The sequence below is a fragment of the Mycetomoellerius zeteki genome, unplaced genomic scaffold (assembly GCF_001594055.1).
Source record: "Mycetomoellerius zeteki isolate Tzet28-1 unplaced genomic scaffold, Tzet1.0 scaffold120, whole genome shotgun sequence".
Classification (NCBI taxonomy): domain Eukaryota; kingdom Metazoa; phylum Arthropoda; class Insecta; order Hymenoptera; family Formicidae; genus Mycetomoellerius; species Mycetomoellerius zeteki.
Window position 1 is genome coordinate 299632 of NW_017256127.1, and position 21207 is coordinate 320838.

The 21207-nt window shown below is 34.6% G+C and overlaps 1 protein-coding gene across 1 annotated transcript in view; it reads left to right on the plus strand.

Annotated features, from left to right (window-relative positions):
* The first annotated feature begins 5017 nt into the window (after positions 1 to 5017).
* Hr4 (nuclear hormone receptor 4) overlaps positions 5018 to 21207 on the plus strand; it is a 75497-nt gene continuing 59307 nt past the window's right edge. Inside the window, 1 exon segment of the mRNA XM_018461281.1 lies at positions 5018 to 5425. The gene's annotated coding sequence lies outside the window, so the exon portion shown is untranslated.

A 21207-nucleotide genomic window follows, 5' to 3' on the forward strand; every position in this document is an offset into this window, starting at 1 on the left:
TCCAGAAATGGACATAATCGATTAATAATAATCGATTATTTAATCATTTAATCGGTTATTTTTTAGTCTTGAAGGTCGACAGGAGTGACGGACAAGATTATATTATCTGCACCTCGATTGTACTATAGTAGATATATAGTAGAAAAGCGCATTCGATTTATAGTTGCGTCTATTTAATATAATTGATTTTTTAAATCAAATAATTGAGATTGTGTCCATCTTTAGGTCCTATTTTATGGTCGATTTGTGAGAGATGTCCGAAGTATTTTATCGAAATATCTCGCAGTCTTATCGGACGACTCTATAAGCGAGCGCCAGTCAGCTGACCGCGAAAATGGAGCATCATCTGCGTTACTGCGAAGAGGGAAGAAGGTCACGAAAGTTGAAACATAGTATTTTATGAGATGTAATTTAAATTGCAAATATCGACAAATTTCTTCAGAAAATCTAAATTACAAACTATAATTATAGACAAAATATAACTAGAAAAATCTATGGATTCTCAAAGCGTTTAATGAATAACCCTTTAATAACTTATTATTAACTTAAATTTTGAAAAACTGAATATTGCATAGAATATTTACACGATTAATGATATAAGGAATATTCCATATTTTATCATCGTATATTCAATGATATTTGGTGATACGTTCAGTGAACACAACGATTGAATGAATGTTCAATAATTGTTGCCTGGGAATAGATCCACAATTGGAATAAATCCATAGGCTGTTCTTTTTAGCTGAACTTTTGCATCAGTTCTTTCTTCCTTTTCTCTTTAAGAGGAAAGAAGAAGAAGAAAGATGAACTGGTGCAAAAGTTTAACCAAAAAGAACAGGCTTCATGATAAACCTAGAAGAATATATCTATAGCAGCAAGCATCACTCAACCGTTGTGTTCGCTGAACGTACCGTATTGGTATTTAGTTAGGAGCAAAAACAGGATTGCCACAGATCTGGCAAACCGAGAAAACTGGGAAAAGTCAGAGAAATTGAAATTGGTAAACCGGGAAAAGTCAGGGGAAAATATAAAAAGCTCTGGAATTTCGAAGTTTGTTCACAATTTTCTTAAACTGCTCCTATTCCAAATAATTGTTATAATTTTTTAAATATTATATCTAACTTTTTTTATCGTCAAATACATTCAAAACTTGCGCACTTTAAACGATTTTAATAAAATAATTAAAATTATATTTTATTCAGAGTATTTTTATTTGATCCCTCTTTTTCGTCATAACTGCATTCTTTCTTCCAAAACTAATTTATTTTTTGCTGGCTTGAATTTGCACCCAAAATTTTACTATGCTAATAAGCTTTTTTTGCATTGTTTTTAATAATATAGTCTAACTTTCCTACAATCCTTGAGTCTGAATGTTAAAATTTACATATTTTATATCAATCATGGAAAATTTTTCATTTTCATCTGAAAACCTGGAAAAGTCAGGGAATTTTAAAATTCATTTTCTGTGGCAACCCTAATAAAACACTTATGCTCCAATATATCTATGATGAAAGATGATGTGTATTAGATATTTATGTCGCGATTATTTCTTCTCGCCCAAGTGCAGAAGCGTATCGCGACGCTCCTTTCCGTCTGACGCGCAAGAATAGTGTGATAGAGAGTTACAATGCGAACGGCTCGGCTCGGATGTGGATTGCGGCGTGGCTTGTTGCAGCGGTGGCGCGGCGCGGTGTCAGAAGTTCCCCTACTGGAGAACGTAGAGCGCAGCGCGGTTGCTGCCGTTTTACGAGGAGGGTTCTCTCTTCCACTTCCACGACTCCTCCACCGCACGGCGCGCTGCAGGTTCTCGCTCGTCGTCGGTGAGCGCGAGCGAGGCAGCGCCGGTGCCCGTGGCCGCTGTCCCAGTCGTCGCCCTACTTTGTCGAAGCCAACTCGAAGCTCGACACATAGTCGACGGTTTTACACCTCCTCTCGGCACGACGGCGGTGACAAACGTTTCATGCTCGCGCGCGTACACGCGCGGACACATACACGCGGCGCACACGCGTACAAACGACGCGTCCCCGCGGCGACGTATGCACGCGGCTCGACGCCGACGAGGACGAAGAAGACGCGCGCGATTGTCGGATCGCACCGAAGAAACTGGAGGAACGCGTATCTGGACCCCGCGAGACGAATCCAGGTGGTGAATCCAGTGGTGTGTGCGAACAACCCCTGACAACAATTGGTACCGCGTGAAATTTCGATCCGCGACACCCTCATCTCTTCCCGCGGCATGCGCACGCTCGATCCCGCCGTGTGAATCCCCACGTGTACACGTGCATCGAGAGGAAAAGGAAGAAAGAAAAAAAGAGACAGAAAGAGAGAGAGGAACCGGAAGCGGCCGGTCCCGTGAGAGGCAGTATAAGTAGACGTTTTACCCGTCCGCATATATATATGTATATGTGTCCGTGTACATACGTGTGCGTGTGTGTGTACGTGCGTGTGCGTGCGTGCGTGTATGACCTACGACAACCTGCCGCTCGGTTTCGGTGCGCCACCCGAGTGTGACGTTCGCACACCGACCCGGCCAAATCCCCTGTTCCACTTTTTCCACGGAGGTCACGGAGTACCGCGCGTCAATTCGGAAGGTCGGCCAAGTAGGGGGTGGTGCACGAGGTGGAGCCTGGAGCAAGGAAAAGCGTTTAAATCGCTGATGCTGGAGAGGAGAAGCGGTGGTAGCGCGAGAAATCGACTCGGACATTTCTAGAATTGTCGTCTGCGGACGTTGCCCCCGACACACGATCGTCGTCCCGTGATATTTTAACTTCTAACGAGGCTGATTATTAAATTCGGAGAGGATCCCGCGCGGGAACGCGACGCTGCAGGCTCATGCGCGAATGTCGATTATCCGATCGACGAGCGAAATCCATCGACAATTGATTGGCGAATCACCGACCTTCCTTGCATCGCAACCAGATTTTGGACATTCAAAGATAGAGAGCGAATCGATCGGTCGCTAAGTCGCCGCAGGAAAATAGTCGCGTCGCGTCGGTTCGCTCGCGTCGCTCTCGAAGAGAAAGTACGCGAACTCTCGAACCGGAAGTGCCATTGAGCAAGAATATTCAACGCCGCGGTTCTACCTGTCTCTTTCTTCGTCCCTTAAGTCTTTACTGCGTGATCTTTCTCTCTCGCTACCATTTATGTAAACGCTCGAAGAACACTACGCCATTTGCATTTAGATTATAGATCGTGGACTAACCACTGTGATGTGTGGACTAATACCCCCTGCGCATCGTTAAATCGACGGTAAATGATGTCGTCCAGACGCACACCGGCAACGTGACCAGCTACACCGACCCACCGCCGTTCCGATCTCAAAACGGAAACACTGCCAATTAACAGCGAACCTAAACGCGCCGATCGAAAGCTCTTGCCTTGCCCGCCGCGCGCTGTCGTGATTTCTTCTCCCCACGAACAAGCTCGACGACCACGGCCAAAGTCACACGCGGATCCTTTCCGGGTCGGGCATGCGCGACGGACCGCGTGCCCCCGAAACAGCGCGCGAGTCCAACGAAAGAAGATACCGGAAGAGACCACGGTGATGAACATGAATACTCTACTTGTGACACAAAACACTGCCGCTTCCGAATTTAACGCGTCACTGCCATTTTTCGAAGGAAAAACAAACAGGACTGATCTATCAATCGCGGCCAATTTGCACTTATGTATATGAGAAAGCAAGAGACATCGATTATTTTGACATCAAAATACGACTGTTGTGAAATCGAGCCATGTTTAGTGACGATTTTGATTATTTACCTGGTATTTAAGAAAACGATTTCAAAAATTGTCGATTAAACGAGCAGTTTGGTAACCGTGACGAAGTATGTAACTTCCTGTTAAACAAGTCGCGTATTTAAATAAAAGGATGATTGTGTTACCTAATCATTGTCTGATTGCGACTGCCATTTTGATCTACGCACATACGCAATCAAATAATCACGCATATATATAGTTATATACAGCGGAGGACGATCCACAATACGAGTGTCCTAAATGTAATCGCAAGAAATTTTACGAAAAGGGAAGAGAAGAAGAAGAACGATTTACGAGCCTCGATAAATTTCGGTTATCGATATTTTGTTACGTTCGCGAATGCAGACCTAGAAGAATTAAAATCTTGCGAAGCATTATGAGAGATTCACAAACAGCGAATGAAAGAAGATTAGCTGTCCTCAAACAAATGATGGAGATCGCAGAATCATACTAAATAATCATACAGTATTATTGATCCATGGAGGAGACTCGTCACGTGATAGTCAGAGATAACATTAATGTAATGAATTGAGCGTTATCTGCACAAATCGATTTGATATGAAACGATCGAGTGCATGCCCGGCGAATCGGCTCTGCATACCGCATTGATCGATCTGAGATGCTCTCGCGTCAAGTATTTCGAGGTTGTGAGGATCTTTGTCTCTCTCGTAGAACTTGTATAGACAATGATCGCTGATCGAAACGGAAAACAATGATAAATAGCGTTTATACGAAATAAAAATCAGATCGACGTGGAGAAAAGTCATTGACAAATCCTCGACGACAAGTTTTCCACAGAATCACGATCGGTGATAACTCTTGCACGTTACGAAGGTGCTTCGTAAAGAAACGACGAAACAAACGACCGGGCGGACCAGCAACGCAACCGTTATCTTTTTGTAACGTGAAGGAACCGAAAAGTCGAGAGCAGGTGGCATAATAGATGAGCTATCGTTATTATTATTGGGACAAAAGATAACCTACTTACCGGTATACCTCGAGCGCGTGTCCAATACTCGTCCCACTGCCTTTCCGTCTAGATGAGATCGTTTAAGCCGTCTGGAAAAAAAACATTATTTATAGATTATTTACAGATCTCGACAGAGCCTAAACGTCCAGCGCAATTATCTTCTAAATATCTAGCTTTTAATATAACTTCGCGTTCGCTTTAAATAATATTTTATGATAACTTCATTTGACACGTAATTAATAAAAATAAAAATAATAAGGGACTCGCGTTTCGGTAAGCACGAGTAAGTTGTCGTATTTTTAATGACTCGTAAAACCGGCAGCGGCGGTGGCGGCGACGGTGGTTACGAGGGTGGCGCATGGTGCCGGAAGTGTTGAACAAATGAGGAACAAGTGCGCGTGCAAGTGCCTGAGAAAACGGACCAGGCGGCGGAGACGCGTTTCCGACTGAAACGTTCGGTGCAGTCGGAGGAGGTGAGAATCTGTGCGTGTTGGTGCGCGCGTGGTACCTAAGTCCGTGGTGACGAAACGGACCGCCCGCGCCGGCTCTCCGATACCAATCCGGGTTGTTTGTCATCGATATCGCGGAGACCACGTGCTTGTTCCGACGATCCCCCTCGTCGGTGACGAATTTCGAGGAGACTCTGCGGTCGCAGCTACGATTTTCATACTTCGGATGTCTTAAGCGGAAAAAGATGTAAGTCGTAAGGCGTAAGACAATATAGGACGCAGTCGCATTCTATACATAAGAATATATTCTAGAATATAGATAGCGATATCACGCGTGTCAGGAATAGTAAACGTTGAACATAAGATAAGATTCGTCATTCTAAATGCTACAGGGGGGTTATCAATGACCCAACATTATGATGTATCTACATATAAAATATAACCAACCAGTATTTACGAAGGTATATGAATCATCATTAGAGAGCCAATTAAATGAGATAATGAGGTGATGTTTGCAAAATAGCTTTACTTCTGTAACGTGTCATATGTTGCAAAGTTAATTGAAATTCGTGCGGCATTTAACATGTTAATGATATTGCTGTTATCAGTACATAAAAGAACAAAGTATTATTTTATTTTGTGATTTGTAATAAAGTATATTATATATATAAAATATCTTATTTTATTTTATATCAAATGTTGCGCTATAAAGTTAACAGAATAACGATTCGTTATACCGTTTCTAAAATAAAATAAGTTCTATATTATAAGAATCATTACAATTATAATAGATATGATATAATACATTATATTGAAATATGAAATGTAGAGAAAGTTCGGATGATATCAAACATCTTAAGTTTTTTCGAGATTTCATTTTCTTGGACGGTAAAATTAAATGTAATGTTATACATGATATGAAACATTATTCTTACATCATAACACTTTTTTAATCATATTTTTTTAAATAAAAATAACCAAGATTTTTACATTTTTTTAATTCTGTAAATTGGTATTAGACACAAAAATATTTTAGTTAGTTCCATCATTGTCTATGCATATCATTCTAATGTTACCTCTTGCCCTGTTTCAATAACTTTTAATTTATCTCCTAATATACTTTTCGAACAAAATATTGCTCTTATTTTTTTATTGGCTTTCTTATTTTTTACTTGTTTAACAGCTTATATTCTCTTCTTTTTCTATTTGCCTTATATCTTTCCCATATTCACTTGAAACAAAACACACAGTCGTCATGAATCAAGTCTCGCCGATTACTTAGGCCAGTGCTGGGATTTACATTTCGGCCGATTTTTAGTTTGGTTCCTGCCGATCGGCATTTAGGCTGCGCGCGGGTTGATGAAGTAAGGGGCAGGAACCAAGTTGAAAATCGGCCGAAATGTGCAAATAATACCACCCGGCACATCATTGTTCGATACCATCCGAACGATGTGCAACCAAACAACAATATAATATACGTGTATATACGTATGAAACAAACAGCTTTAAAACAAGAAAGACTTTAAACCCATAATTTAAAGAACAGAGGAGAATGGCACACCCAAGGAAAAGAAAAGCCATGAAATATTTACTATGAAAAACGTTTTAACCACAATAAAAGGAAGGGTAAAATTGAAGTTGAGCATCTCGTCATATAATTTGTTATACAATCTATCATTGTATAACAAATTATAACATTTTTACGGCGTAATATACGATGAAATATTGCATTATAATAAAAGTTTATTTGCATCGTATTACCCGGTGCATCGTATAATGCGGCGCACTACGATTCTTATATTAAAAGATCATTAGATACCGTTTTCTAATTTTATGTCGAATTTTAAAAAAATTCAAAAGAAATTTTCATTTTGTTCAATTATTAATGAACATGCATAAAGCTTAAGGAAATCAGCTAACGTTAAAAAGATGTTTTCTATATAGATTATCAATACAGAGTTAAGTCAGAAAGTGAGTAAAGTTATAATAGTTTTAGTTCTTTAATTAACACAAACCTATTGTGAACACGGTAAATATTGACAATAGGGTACCCAGTTCGTATGACCTTGACCTTAATATATGTTATCAAGGTCATGACCCTGAGTGACCTTCAGATCGTTTTAGTTGGTGCTTGTCCTTCGTTAAAAAGTTATTAACAAAAAACAGTTCTACTAAATAACACGAGAATTCTTTATTTTATAAAAATAGATTTCTTGCTTTAAAAACAAAAAATCTCTGCTTTAAAATAGATTTCCTACTTTAAAAATAAAAGTGCACAAGTTGCACGTGGGTTTCAACGTTGTGCAACAGTTCAATTATGGAAGTCGTGCGCCACTTATGCAGGGAGGGAGGGAGTCGCTTTGCATGGAAAACGCTCCCAAACAGGGGAGAGGAGGGATGAGAGTCGGGAGTGAGAGTCGCGCGCGCCTTTGCAAGGGGGAGGAGGGATGAGAGTTTAGCGCCCCTTTGCAGGGGGGAGGGGGAGATGAGAGTACTAATAAAGGGGATTAAGTATTAATGTTGACATTGTTTTTCACATTTAATAAACATATAATAGACGCATTTTTTAAAATCGTGAGCAAGTTATATCCAATAAATTAATTTTTGACGTGTATTAATATTTTATTTTTGAATACCTTATATACATTTAATGTTTATATAATTGTGGGGTAGACCTCGCTTTTGTTTGGAACTTTTTTGATAATAACTTTTAAACGAAGGACAGGCACCAACTAAAACCATCTGAAAGTCGCTCAGGGTATGTTGTCATGACTTTGACAACATATGTCGAGGTCATCCGAACTGGGTCCCCTATTGTCGATATTTACCAAAAAGTTACTAAATCTTAATTTAATACATATTTTTTCAATAGTAATAACTAAACATTCACAGCAAATATATATTTACTCAATAAAAGATAATAATTAAATTAATGGTTCTTGTACCAAATAAATATAATATATGTTTACATTTAATATTATTTAAAGAAATATTCATAAAAATTTAGTACCTCTTTTCCAGTGTGTAAATAAAAAATGAATTTTTCATCATTTTATTCTATCTATATTAAATACGTGTATGAATATTTTTATTTTACTTATTATTTTTATATACAATATAAATTAGATTATATCTTACTTACATCTTTCCTCAAATATTTCTTGCATTACTGTTTACAAAAACGTGTATATGAATATATAGAGTATTTGATAAAGATTATACAACACTTAAGGATAGATTCCTGAGATCATTTTGAGACGAAAATTTTAATACTAAAATGTCGAGGCTTTAATAGTTTTTGAATTATAAGCACTTAAAATTAGCGAATCATATGGCCTAAAGTTCGCGCGCATTATAGGTACGGTTGGATTTTCCGTAGTATCACATCTGAAGGCGCGAACTTTAGGCGGTATGATTCGCTAACTTTAAGTGCTTATATCAAAAACTATTAAAGCCTCGACATTCTGATATTAGAATTTTCGTCTCAAAATGATCTGAGGAATCTATCCTTAAGTTGTTACGGTCTTTACCGAACATCTTATATATGATGTGAATATGCGCAGTATATTGAGCACAATATATTGGCTCTGTGGACTTGTTAAGCTTAAATAACTGTGCTCAAATAACTTTGCCTCGCCTCACCTTCTGATCAGGAAGAGGAAAACTCGTGGGTAAGCGCAATTCTGATGCAAGCATTGAAGATACGCGGTTGTAGATAGATCAAGAGAGACGAAGAAGAGAGGATAGAGAGAGAGAGAGATTGTTTTTTAACGAATTCTGTTAACCTTGGCGAGGCCATTAAGAGGCATGAGAATATCTACAATGAAGACGGCTATGTGGTATACGTAATGTTCGATTGTAGGTTTCTCATAGCGATCCTACATCGATTTTATTATTAATTTACCGTTATTGTGTCATTTAATCTTGAAATACAAAGATTTTTTGAAAAATTCAATGCAATTTCTACTTAAGAATACAAAATGTAACACCATTGCTTAAGGCGACGAAACCGGAAGTAAAAAGGCTTAAAAAAGATATAGGAGATAAAAGTGTAAACATTTTAATATTGAAATATTTTTTGTATTTAAAGATTGACTTTTAAAGTAATGAGCGTAAATATTACGCTCCGATGACGTGCGTGATACTTAATTTTAACTACAAAACACTTATGCAGGTATCTCAATACATTCGTTCAGATGTGATTCGCAACATGCATTTGCACTTCTCGATGTTTGTTAAATGCGAAATGAAGTCAGACATGTGAATAGCCTTGAGGCAAGTAATTTTCAAAGTATAAATTAATTTATGTATCATATATGTATTTTTTATTGCTATGCTTATCATTAGATTAAAAATGATAACTTATTATTATTATTCATTTTTTTATGATATAAAAGATTTTTTCAATTGTGTATGCTTTTTAATGTACAGATTGCTACTAAATATAGATCGTTGCACAGTAACAAGGCATTTAAACATATTACTAGTTATGAATAAAACATTAATTTATATTAAAAACAGAAATACTTACGTATCAGTAACTATAAACAAAATCAATCTGTCAAAGATTTACTTTATATATTTTCTTATATTTATTTACGAACATATACAATTAAATAAGTTGATAAGATAATTCTTTGTGTGACATAAATTCATATTTCATATAACATATTAATTTTTCGAATTTTTCGTCTCATTATAGACCGAGGTCCAGCAAAAATATTATTCTATGCTGTGAAACTCTCTAAACGAAATAACTTGTTTTTCTCAATGTGATCATATGCGTTTCCAAATGTGATAGACTGAGAAATTTGCTGATTATAATAGGTACCTACATATATTGTTGCAATATAATACGTTTGTATGGTGTTAATTAGAATGTTAAAACCATCCGTTTTAATACCGTCGCGTTAAATTGGATGGATTGAGAGCGGCATGATAAGAACAGTACGCTGTATGAAGCACGAGAACCGAGTATTATGCAAACTTGAAGTTTATTCTGGTGGATGAGCATGCAGTAGTCCATAGCGGTTCTAATCCAGACTGACTTCGCTCGCGGTTTGTAATTTCTCGGTGACCATGATACGCATGTATCGCACATGGATCGCACAAGTCAACACTAATGCAAACGTATTTGTCGTAAAATACTGCACTAGCAGCCCTAATACAAAAGATGCATTGCGTGAAATTGCAATTTAAGGGACATGGAAACTTAAAATTGAAGTTTTGATCAAAATTTCAACTGAATTTAACAAAAGTACGTTTATCATCATGAATGATGAAAGATATTATAAGCGTCTTTAATAATTACTCTTCTGATAAAAAAAATCAATATCACTGGAAGAAAAAAAATTCTCTTGTTGCAAATTCTTCTGTTTTTTTATCCAATTGATCGCATTGGAAATAATGTCTGATGTGATTTAGTGGCTACGAACCTCTTCTATTAAAAATTGCAATACTTATGTTTCATATTTTAAATTGATAAGGAATATTTTTTAAATGAGCAATATACAAGGCACCGTATATCGTCACATTTGGAATGTTCATTGAACCGCTTATTCATCACAGGATTGTCGTTTACAGTCGAATTTATTCACAATAACGTCGATGAAATATCGGATCAAGTCAAATTGTATTTGGCTTGATCCGATGGTAGGCAGTGCTTACAGTCGGATGTTGAGTTGGAGGTCTATATGCCTAATTAGGGTACACAAATAACGCAATCTCTATCTGTCGGGGTATGTTTAACACGACCATAAAGCCCCTGAAATGTATCATCCTCGAATTTCATTAACAGTGTATGAATTCAGCCTCGAAATCGTTCAATGCCTTACAAGCATTTTTAGCGACAAAGTTATGTAACATGCTACATGTTCACTAAATTATGGAAATACTGAGAGTTTGGTTAATAATTAATTACGTACTTTAATCAATAATAGCATATTAATCTCTTTAATTGACATCAAATAATTTTCAATAAAGTTTAATTTTATACATTTTCATGAAAACATAAAATATATCACATAAAAAACAAATCAATCTGATAAATTTATATTTGACGCCATTATTTCTGTCACTTTATCTGTGTGCATTTTAAATTAAAAACGAAGCACGCGATAGAAACAAATTCATTTAGCTGAAGAATGATATTAGAATTATTAACAAGATCATGCATAAATTAATAGTACTTATTTTGTAAACTACGCAAAATTTTTTAAGCACAGGAAAATTTTTTATTATATGTAAATTATATGTGTGTGAATTATAGGTAACGCATATTTTTCTTAACTTAATATCCCTCTATCGCCTTTTCTGATGCATGCGTAGTTTGTTAGACTAATTTACAATATGCTGTTTACTTTCAGATTCTTGCTTTTACCATTTTTATCATGTTTTACTTCTCGCCTTTTATCTGTTATCCTATTCTTTCGTTTTTTCTCGTCCAAGATAAAAATTGTCATGTCAAGGTAAAATCGATTTTTTTCAACATAACACCCTATTTTTGATACCAATAGCTGAATCTAATAGCTGGTATCAAGAGCTTTTCAAAACATAAAATTATTTTTTATTAAGTACTTTTCAAATTATAAAGCTTGGAAGAGTTACAGTATCGCCGACATTAGCATTACCCAACGTGTCCAACCGATGGTTAAAATCTCTTGAATGTTGTTCAGAAATAGAATCATGTCCTGGATAACATTTGTTGAGATCAAGGCCATTGGAGGTAATACCTGTTAATTTTATTAATGAGATAAAAATTTTTATTCTACCCGAGAGAATGCTTTTATTATTTTATATATGTAATATTATGTATGTAATTTTATATATATGTATGATGTTTATATATATATATATGTGATGTCATCTCATTTCTTTCTTTCTCTTCACTACAGAAGTATTTTTTATATTTGACAAATTCATAATAATATTTTTACAATAAATGAGATAATAAAGGATTTATAAGCTAGAGTCAACCGTGAATCTTGATGCGTAAAGTGTATCATATTTCAATCGTTGATCATATAAAAATTAATAATGTTCTACATGTTTCGGCTACATGATTGAACCCTCTTTAGAAACAAAAACTTCTTACAAAATTATTGTTATAATATTTTAAAAAAATTCTTTTATAATATTTTTATTTGAATATGTAAGTAAATAATGATAAATACAACGTAAACTAAATATTACATGAAAAAAATATCAAATAATCAATTTTATCGAAAAAAAATCCTCAATAAACTCCAAAAACCGCAATAAAATCCCCATAAAACCCAGTGAGTTGAGCTTTTTCCATGAACGCATGTCGACGTCTCTCATCTACGTTGGGCACTCGCCCTCTCCCGATGAGGATAGGACGGGTGCAAACGTTACAACGCCAACGGCACGAATGCACGGCGCTCGACGTGCGTAGAACGCGCACTATCACCAACTACTCACATAACACGCGATATCGCACATAAGGGCAATTATTAACCACGGCCAATTCCCGTTGAGGACCTCGATGTAGATCGTTGTCGGAGCTGCCACGAGAGTACTCGTATCGCTCGGAAAATCTATTGTGGCTGTTTAATTAACGATCGTTGAGACGCAGTTGCTATAATCAGTTCTACACTCGATGTTTTCCACAGAATTTGTAAAATAATGCTTTACTTGAAATAGAAAGGGCACGGAAATAATAGAACGATGAGATTCTAATTTTTCGTTGTGTGCAAATAACATATCGCATAGCATAATAACAAATAGCATAATAACATAAACTCCTTTGCTTCAAAAGTAATACGAAGAACGTGATTTTCGAATTATTACATGAATGAATTAGATAAACGTTATTCTATTAATCATCAAATTACACTGAGAAAAATAGTCTGGTTGGATTAAATAGTAATTCTGGTGGAAAATGGACTAGAATTCTAATAAATTTAATCAGAAAATTCTGATTCGTCCATTTTCAATCAGAAATTTTTTTCAGTGTAACTTCATAAAAAATCTTAACAAAAAAGGTGGTTTCTTAAGGGTGAAACGAAAATGTGACAAAAATGACATTCAATTACATTAGGAACAATATAAAGCTTCCACGGGTACTTTCTATATAGAAAGTATGTGTTTCGCGTTATTTCCGTGTCCAAATCCATTCTTAGAATACTAACGTTTCGTGAACATTGCAGTTCATGAAACGTTGGCATTCTAAAAATGGATTTGGACACGGAGATAACCCGCGAAACGCACATTTTCTGAATATAGGCTTTTCTTGTCGATATTATTTGATTAATAATTCTATCAAGTTGAAAAATAATCTTTTTCCTCTTTTTTTTTGAGAAACTTAATTTTTTGACCATGGCACTTTCAAAATTCAAAGAAAGATAGCGATATACGTAAGTCATTTATTTCTTTATCTGCATATTATAAAGATATTGTAAGCGATATAAAATTAATAAATTGTACAATTTTTTGACTTACAAGATTCAATGTATTCTGTTATTGATTTTGTTGTTCTGGTTTCACATATCTTCACTTTTGGGTTTGCCATAAAGAAAAGATTAATTCTTTTAGGACCGAAACTTTCTTTTAACAAAGTAACTTATAAAAGATCTTGCTTTCTAAATCTTTTCAAGATCTCTAAATTTAATTCTGATCTCAGAATTTTAAAATTCAAACCAAAAAATGATCTGATGATTATTGTGAAACTCGGTTTTAGAAAATTCTTGGTAACTCTGAGTTTGAATGTAATGTGAAAATATAGAATTACAAAAGGATATTAATCTCCATGAAAGGAAAATCTAATGTTACAGGATTCATAATCAGAGTTTAAAAGTCAGTTTGGAAATCAGTACTAACTGTTTATGTAGATAATGAACTACAAATAAAGAGAAATTGAAAACTTGATGTTACTTTACAATTAAAAACTCACTAAAATTACATTTCACAATAATTCAAATAAAGTGTTGTCCAAAAATTACTCCTATAGTTCGCATAATAAAAATAGCCAAAGTTCATAAAAATTGAGCGAGCAATTTATGGAATAAAAAAGAGTAATCAAACGGAGTTCAAAAGGTAAAATACAAATAGTACAATTTTTCTCTTCTGCTTCATTCAGACATTTTGAGATCTTCTGGCATAAAATATTCTATACACCGTCGCTACTTCGGACAACTGAAATTTTAGTTACGAACCGTCTGACCTTTGACCCACTTAATGAGACAAGATCTAAAATTTCAACTGAGCTAACTAAGCGTGCTTTGCAGATTATGTTCTACTAAAAAGGAAACTTCTAAAGGGAATGATAGATTGTAAGATATATGATCGTTTTTAGAATACCATGTACTCTGTGTCGTAATACGAGTCTAAACGTATATGATTTACAACAAAATATCAAAATAAAAGAAACAATGTACTCATATCCAGAGTTGAGAAAGTTATTTTGTACCGTTACTAAAATTTGCTTTAAAAAGTCACGAGTTACAGTGATTCAAAAAGTAATTTTTCGGTTATTTATTCTGTTATCATTACAGAACAAGATAGATATTATAATATTTTGATCTTTAAGACCAAAGAAAAAAGTTGATTTTTACATGTTATACAATTTTATTTTAAAAATGGAAAACGTTAAACACATAGAAAAACGTAAAGCAATAAGATGTAAGCAACAATCGAATCAGTCAATCACAGTCTACAGAAAATATAAGAATAACTTTTATGTTTTCTACTGTGATTGGCTGCTTCCTTACTGTTTAGTTTCTACTGCCCCTTACGATATTTGTACAAATAATTCGCTTTTATGGACCGTCTATAATGGAAGTAATATTGCGTAGTAAGCAAACACGCAAAAAAATATTTTGCTGCTCCAGCTAGAATTATAGCTGTTTTTTGTATCTGATAGAAAATTATGTATCATACGCATAGAATTTATAGCACAAATCTAAATTCTATCTCTGTCATCTATATGATTAAGTGCAATACATATCCAATATCGCAGTACTTGCTAGAAATTTATCTATTTTAGCTATTTTTCGTACTTAGATCATTTTCGCTATAACTCCAAGATCACTTTTTTGAGTGAAATAGACAAATAAGTTTAAAATATAAAAAGTAACTGTAAAAGTAATTCAAATTAATCACTAGTTACTAAAAGAAATGTAACTAAGTTAAATTACAGTTACAGAAAAAAAGGAAGGAAATTAAGTTAAAATTACTGATAACAGTATAGGTAAATCTAACTGTAACTTACTTACAAATAACGAGTTATTTCCCAACCCTACTCATATCTTATACATAATTAGCATATGTCATTGTTATATGTATACGAATGTCTCAGACTTCGTCTGACATCCGTTAATAACAGATCCTGAGATCGTTTTTTCCATCGTGAAATAATCCTAGGAATCTGTTATTAACGCGAAGTTTGGGATACCGTATATACATTATATACTACTAATTGATAATAAATTGTTTTTTGTTTTAATTATCGCTTAAATTACTCCAATTACATTTTACGAACAGTCTTGATTTCGTTTATGAAAATAGACATGGTGAAGCATAATAAAGACACTGTTCAGTGTGAACTGCTCGTAATGATGAGAAAGAACAAGAACGAAGTAACGTTTGCCTGCAACAAAGTGCATTATACGTGCCAATAAGCTACCGATAAAAAATAAACAGCTTCCGTCGCGTAAAAACTACTCCAAATCGAAAAAGCTCGTCCCACGCAAGCAGCAACGTGTCTGGCCGTTTTTGGAACACGGAAATCTGATCCCGAAAACGGGACGTCGTTGCCGCAAGTTCCACTTAGTCTTAGCCAGTAATAATCGCGTTGCCGATTATAACCGGCTAGATCCCGACTTATGGAGGCCACGTGCGTAGAAAACAGATAACGACTCAGCGGATTCTTCTTCTCTTCGCGCCTCGACCTATGCCAATCTAAAACTAAATATACACTCGCCAGTCGCGAGTGCAGTAAGGACGTATAACAAACATATACTGACTCGCGTATAGAAAATTTTGTTTCTTAGACCAGCTAACACGCGCTAAACACCAGCTAACATGCATGCTTTCTAAATTGGATACTATACGTATTTGTAGTATATACAGGGTCTGATCGAATAATATGTAAAAGCGGGCACGACGTGATTACTTATAAAAAAATTTGTTAAATATATAGAATAAAATTTTTCGATTTTCTGCTTAATTTTCGAGAAAATTGAATTTGAAAATCCGTTACGTACGTATACTGTTATGGCTAAATTACGGTTCGTCGAGCGATTAATCACTCAACTAATCACACATTCGAGCAATTAAAAAATCAAAATACTTTGCCGAAGGTGCAGATATCGATAATTAGGCACAGTTATATATCTAATAACGAGAACAACAGTTCCAGCAATATTGTAATTAATAAAATAAAATTTTGTTCACTAAAAATTTCTTTGTGTCTTTCCTTAAACCTAATAGCTTTTAGATTCAGTGTAAATATGATTAATAAACACTATACTCGTTATACGTCGCTCGACGAACCGTAGCTTAGCCGTAACAGCGGATTTTCAAACTCGATTTTCTCGAAGCAGAAAAAAAAATCGAAAAATTTTATTCTATATATATTCTTTTTTAATTTTTTTATAAGGAATCACATCGTGCTCGCTTTTACACGTTATTCGACCTGACTCTGTATATTTCTTTTATATAAGAACAACTTAAATTAGTCTCTTCTCTATCAATTTTCTATCAAGTCGAATAGGTATCTCTAATTTGGAGTTTCAGCATTTATATTTTATTGTTTATATTGTACTTAATTTTCATGATCTCATAATTATTTCAATGAAAAGTAGTAAAATGTTTAATTCAATATCATTACAGAAACAAGCAAAAATAATAAGTTAATTTTAAAAAAATACACAGAATAGAAATAGCTTCATTTATCAAAAGTGTTGAGCATTATTTAATCTCAAAGGTTTCCGTGTGAGAACGAGATACAAATGAACGTAACACTGTCTATCGATGTTGTCTTGGAAAAATATCACGATATAAGTAACAGTGTTTGCCATTGATACATCGAGTATACATTGATATGTCAAGAATATACTGCGATATCAGGAAAATGGCACAGATGGCTCTAAGCAGAAAACTGATGTAAAGAATAGTTTTACCATAAAGCTACAAAATGCGAAATAAATTCTTATTAAATCGTATATCTTCCGACAATTGACTTCAATTGATTTTTTTTCGGTATATATGCTCAGAAATATATTTCGAGGAATAAGTTTTAACAAAAAGAATTATCATTATTGTTAAAAGCGACGACGACGTGAAAACCAATTGATTTTAATTGTGTGTCTTTTAGGACCAATTTTTGTTATCTTTAGACCAATTTTTTACGGCATGACATTCTTTTTTTGGAACTAGCAAGATTATGAACGATTGATTCATGAATTACGACAATTAATGCCATCTTTAGAATCCTCAATGCCATTTGACCTTGACATGTGCAACGATGAGTACCGGTATCTAAATACGCATTCATCGTAAAAAGGAATGAGAAAGAGAAAGAGAAAAAGACAGAGAGAGAGAGAGAGAGAGAAAGAAGGAGAAACGCTATCTTGGAAGGTGCATGGCACTGCTGGTTCATGAGTCGTTGCATCGGCGTATCAAGAAGGTTTAAATGACTCACGAGAAGTGCATCATACGACAATCGCATTATCGGCAAACATGGCTCCATGGTCAACTAAAGAACAACTCTCGAGAATGTTTCAGTAGCGACCACCCAATTTGTTATTGGATTGTGAGAATTTGTCGTTCATATGGCATCTGAGAAGTGTGAAATCGTTATCCAGTATGGTTAACTTTAACCTTCTTCACGATATCTTTCTTGAACAAGGCTTTAAAAAAAACAACTATGAGCTTTGCGATTTATAATTATCGTTTAGAAAAAGCTACTGGAAGAATCATTGATTTAGGTGATTTAAATCTTTAATTTTGTTTTATATATATATATATATATATAATTTCTGTTCTACTCTATATTAAAATGTTTTCTATTGGGAGAATAAAGCTAGCGAAGAATGGATTTTGCTATTTTCTCGAATTACTAAAACTTATTTATAAAAATTGCTAAATATTTGATTATTCAAGACATCAGAAACATTCGGATATCTAAAAAAAAAAAAAAATACGAGCAACTTTAACATCCTATTAAAATAAAGTAAAATAATAGATAATAATTAGGTATATAACTCAAGAATAAATTTAATACAAGTAAAGATACTTATTGATTGTTTTCGCGGTTATTGGTGCGTAAATTATATATATTCATAACGCGATAAGATAGAGGAAGGTCACCGATATACCACTTTGTGTGTTTTTAGATAATATTTCTTAAACAAAAGGTAAAAATACAACTTTAAAAACATAAATACAAACTAAAAAGTATCTTCTATCAGATAATATAAGCAATTTTTATAATACTGGTTGCAATTTTGCAATAATTAAGTTTTTCGTAAGTTATGCAAAAATGAACGTCTGCCAAAATGGGCTCCAAAACTGATATAGGCAATAATGCCAACATTCCTATTCTATAAATAAAGATATATCCTATTCTGTAAAGAAAACTAATTTATCAAACTATAAACATTTAAAAAATGACATAATATTATCAATAATATAGTCACTATTATTTTAATTACGCAATTTGCAAAAGAATACTATAAGAAATTTCTTCTCGGATTCATAGAATTTGTTTTTAGCTGATTTGATATAGAAATAAGCCACAAATATATGAATTATGAGTTTGTACTTCTTTAATTAGCTAAACAGATCGTTTTTATTAGTATTAATAAGGTGCAAAGGTTAGTTTCTAAAAAATAAGGGAATGTCGCTTTAGAAGACCTATGTCAGTGTATCGGTGATTTTCCTCTACAATTCGCGATTAATTGGGACGTATGTAGGATCAGTTTAGTTCTTTTTAATACGGAAACATAAATTACCATCCAGAATCGAAACATTTAATAAATACATTCCAATGGATTGCAAATTGTATCTTATCGCATTACGAATCTGGAGACACGGTAGTGTCTCGGCGCTAAGCCAAGCGCAGCTACACTGCCGTACCTCCTTTACGCGAACCGGCGAGTTGCAGCAGACTGAGACTATCGGATCTCAGTTACAGCTGAACTGATCAATTCTATATACGCTCAATCGATAGCCACCGCTTTGATTGTATAATAAAAGTGCTTTTATTTTTTTTCTACGTGCCCTACAAGCGGAGATATTGCGATGTAAAGTTCTAATGTCTGAATTTTTAGATACGTGTTATTATCGTCGTCGTCGACCAGGGGAAATATACGTTTCGTTTGTTCGATAATAGATGGCTTTTGACTTTATGTCATCTATCTACAGGGTGTTTCCAAATTAAATCGCAAAACTTCGGGAGCGTGTAGAGGAGTAAAAAACTAAGAAAAAAAGTCCTATAGACATATGCTCGTTTTTGCTCCGTTTCAGAGAAATCGAAAAAAAATGTTTACATTTCTTGCCATATCTAGCACCGACATATTTGATTACATTTTCCACTTTCTGTTATGAATTTGTCAGTCGCTCTTTGAAAGCCTTTAACAGTAGATGAATTTTGTCTTTTGCAATATGCCGCGTACGTATTCTAATAGTGAATATGCTGATATGGTTTTTGTATACGGTTTCTGCAACGGTAATGCTTTAAAGGCGGTGCGAGAATATGCACGACGATTTCCAAACAGAAGAGTGCCAAACCGAAGAGTGTTTATGTTGACATTTAATAGATTGCGAGAGACTGGATCATTTTCAATTCGACAAGAAAACAACCGATTTCAAGCAGCGTTACGAAGAGATTTGCAGGCAGGGAATCGTATTTTACAACATTTTGACAATCATCCTGAGACCAGCGTTCGGAATGCGTCGGCTGTATTGGGAGTGTCACCACAAACAATTTGGCGAACTGTAAAAGGAGATAATCGCTATCCCTACCACATTCAAAAAGTGCAAAATTTATTACCTCAAGATCATTAGCAGACTAACATTGATGGGAATCACATATATCTATATATATCAACAGATTAATGTTGCATGGGAATCACATATACGACGCGCGTGCGACGCAAATTATTAATGAAAATGAAATATCGAAATTGTCGTTGAGGAACTATGTGTCTATCTAGTCTAGGTATTTACCGCGTCGAGGAAAACACTGTATAGTGTCAAATATAACCATTGTTTTAGTATAAAATAATGATGTGATTGAATAGGAGCAGTGGCGACTCACACTAAGTTAAATTTGACACTATAGATTTAACAGTGTATGTATTATATATAAGGATCGAATAAAATAGTTCAGTACTAAATTGTGTTAAGAGAATCCTGCAATGTTTTTTGCATAAAATTATTATTAGTGATAAGACCACAAAGAAAGCATCAATTTTATCACGAGCACATATTCTGATCAACGAAATCGTAGAATCACGTCTCTACCATAAAAATGATTGTTCATCATGGATAATACAGGGTGTTCGGAAAATCGTCCGCAATACTTCGGGAAGTAATTTGGGACCCAAAAAGAAAGAAAAAAAACTATATAAACATAAATCCGGAAATAAGTCGTTTCCAAGTTATAACCACTTTTATGCGCTTTTATGTTAAGAAAATTGTAATTTATTTTTCATAATCACAATCATATTTTATTTCGTAATGTTTCAACATAAATAACTACATTTCGGACTATTTTGGCGTTAACCAGGATGCACCACGTGGAGGCATAGTCCCTTGGTATCCTTCTTTTTTTAATTTTTTTTATTTAAAAAATTTTTTTACTTTACTAGAGGGATGCCAAGCGGACTGTGCCTCCACGTAGTGCATCCTGGGCAACGCCAAAATTAGTCCAAATTTTATTATTTATGTTAAAACACTATGAAATAAATTATGATTGTAATTATGAAAAATAAATTACAATTTTTTTAACATAAAAGTAGTTACAACTCGGAAACGAATTATTTCCGGACCTATGTTTATATAGCT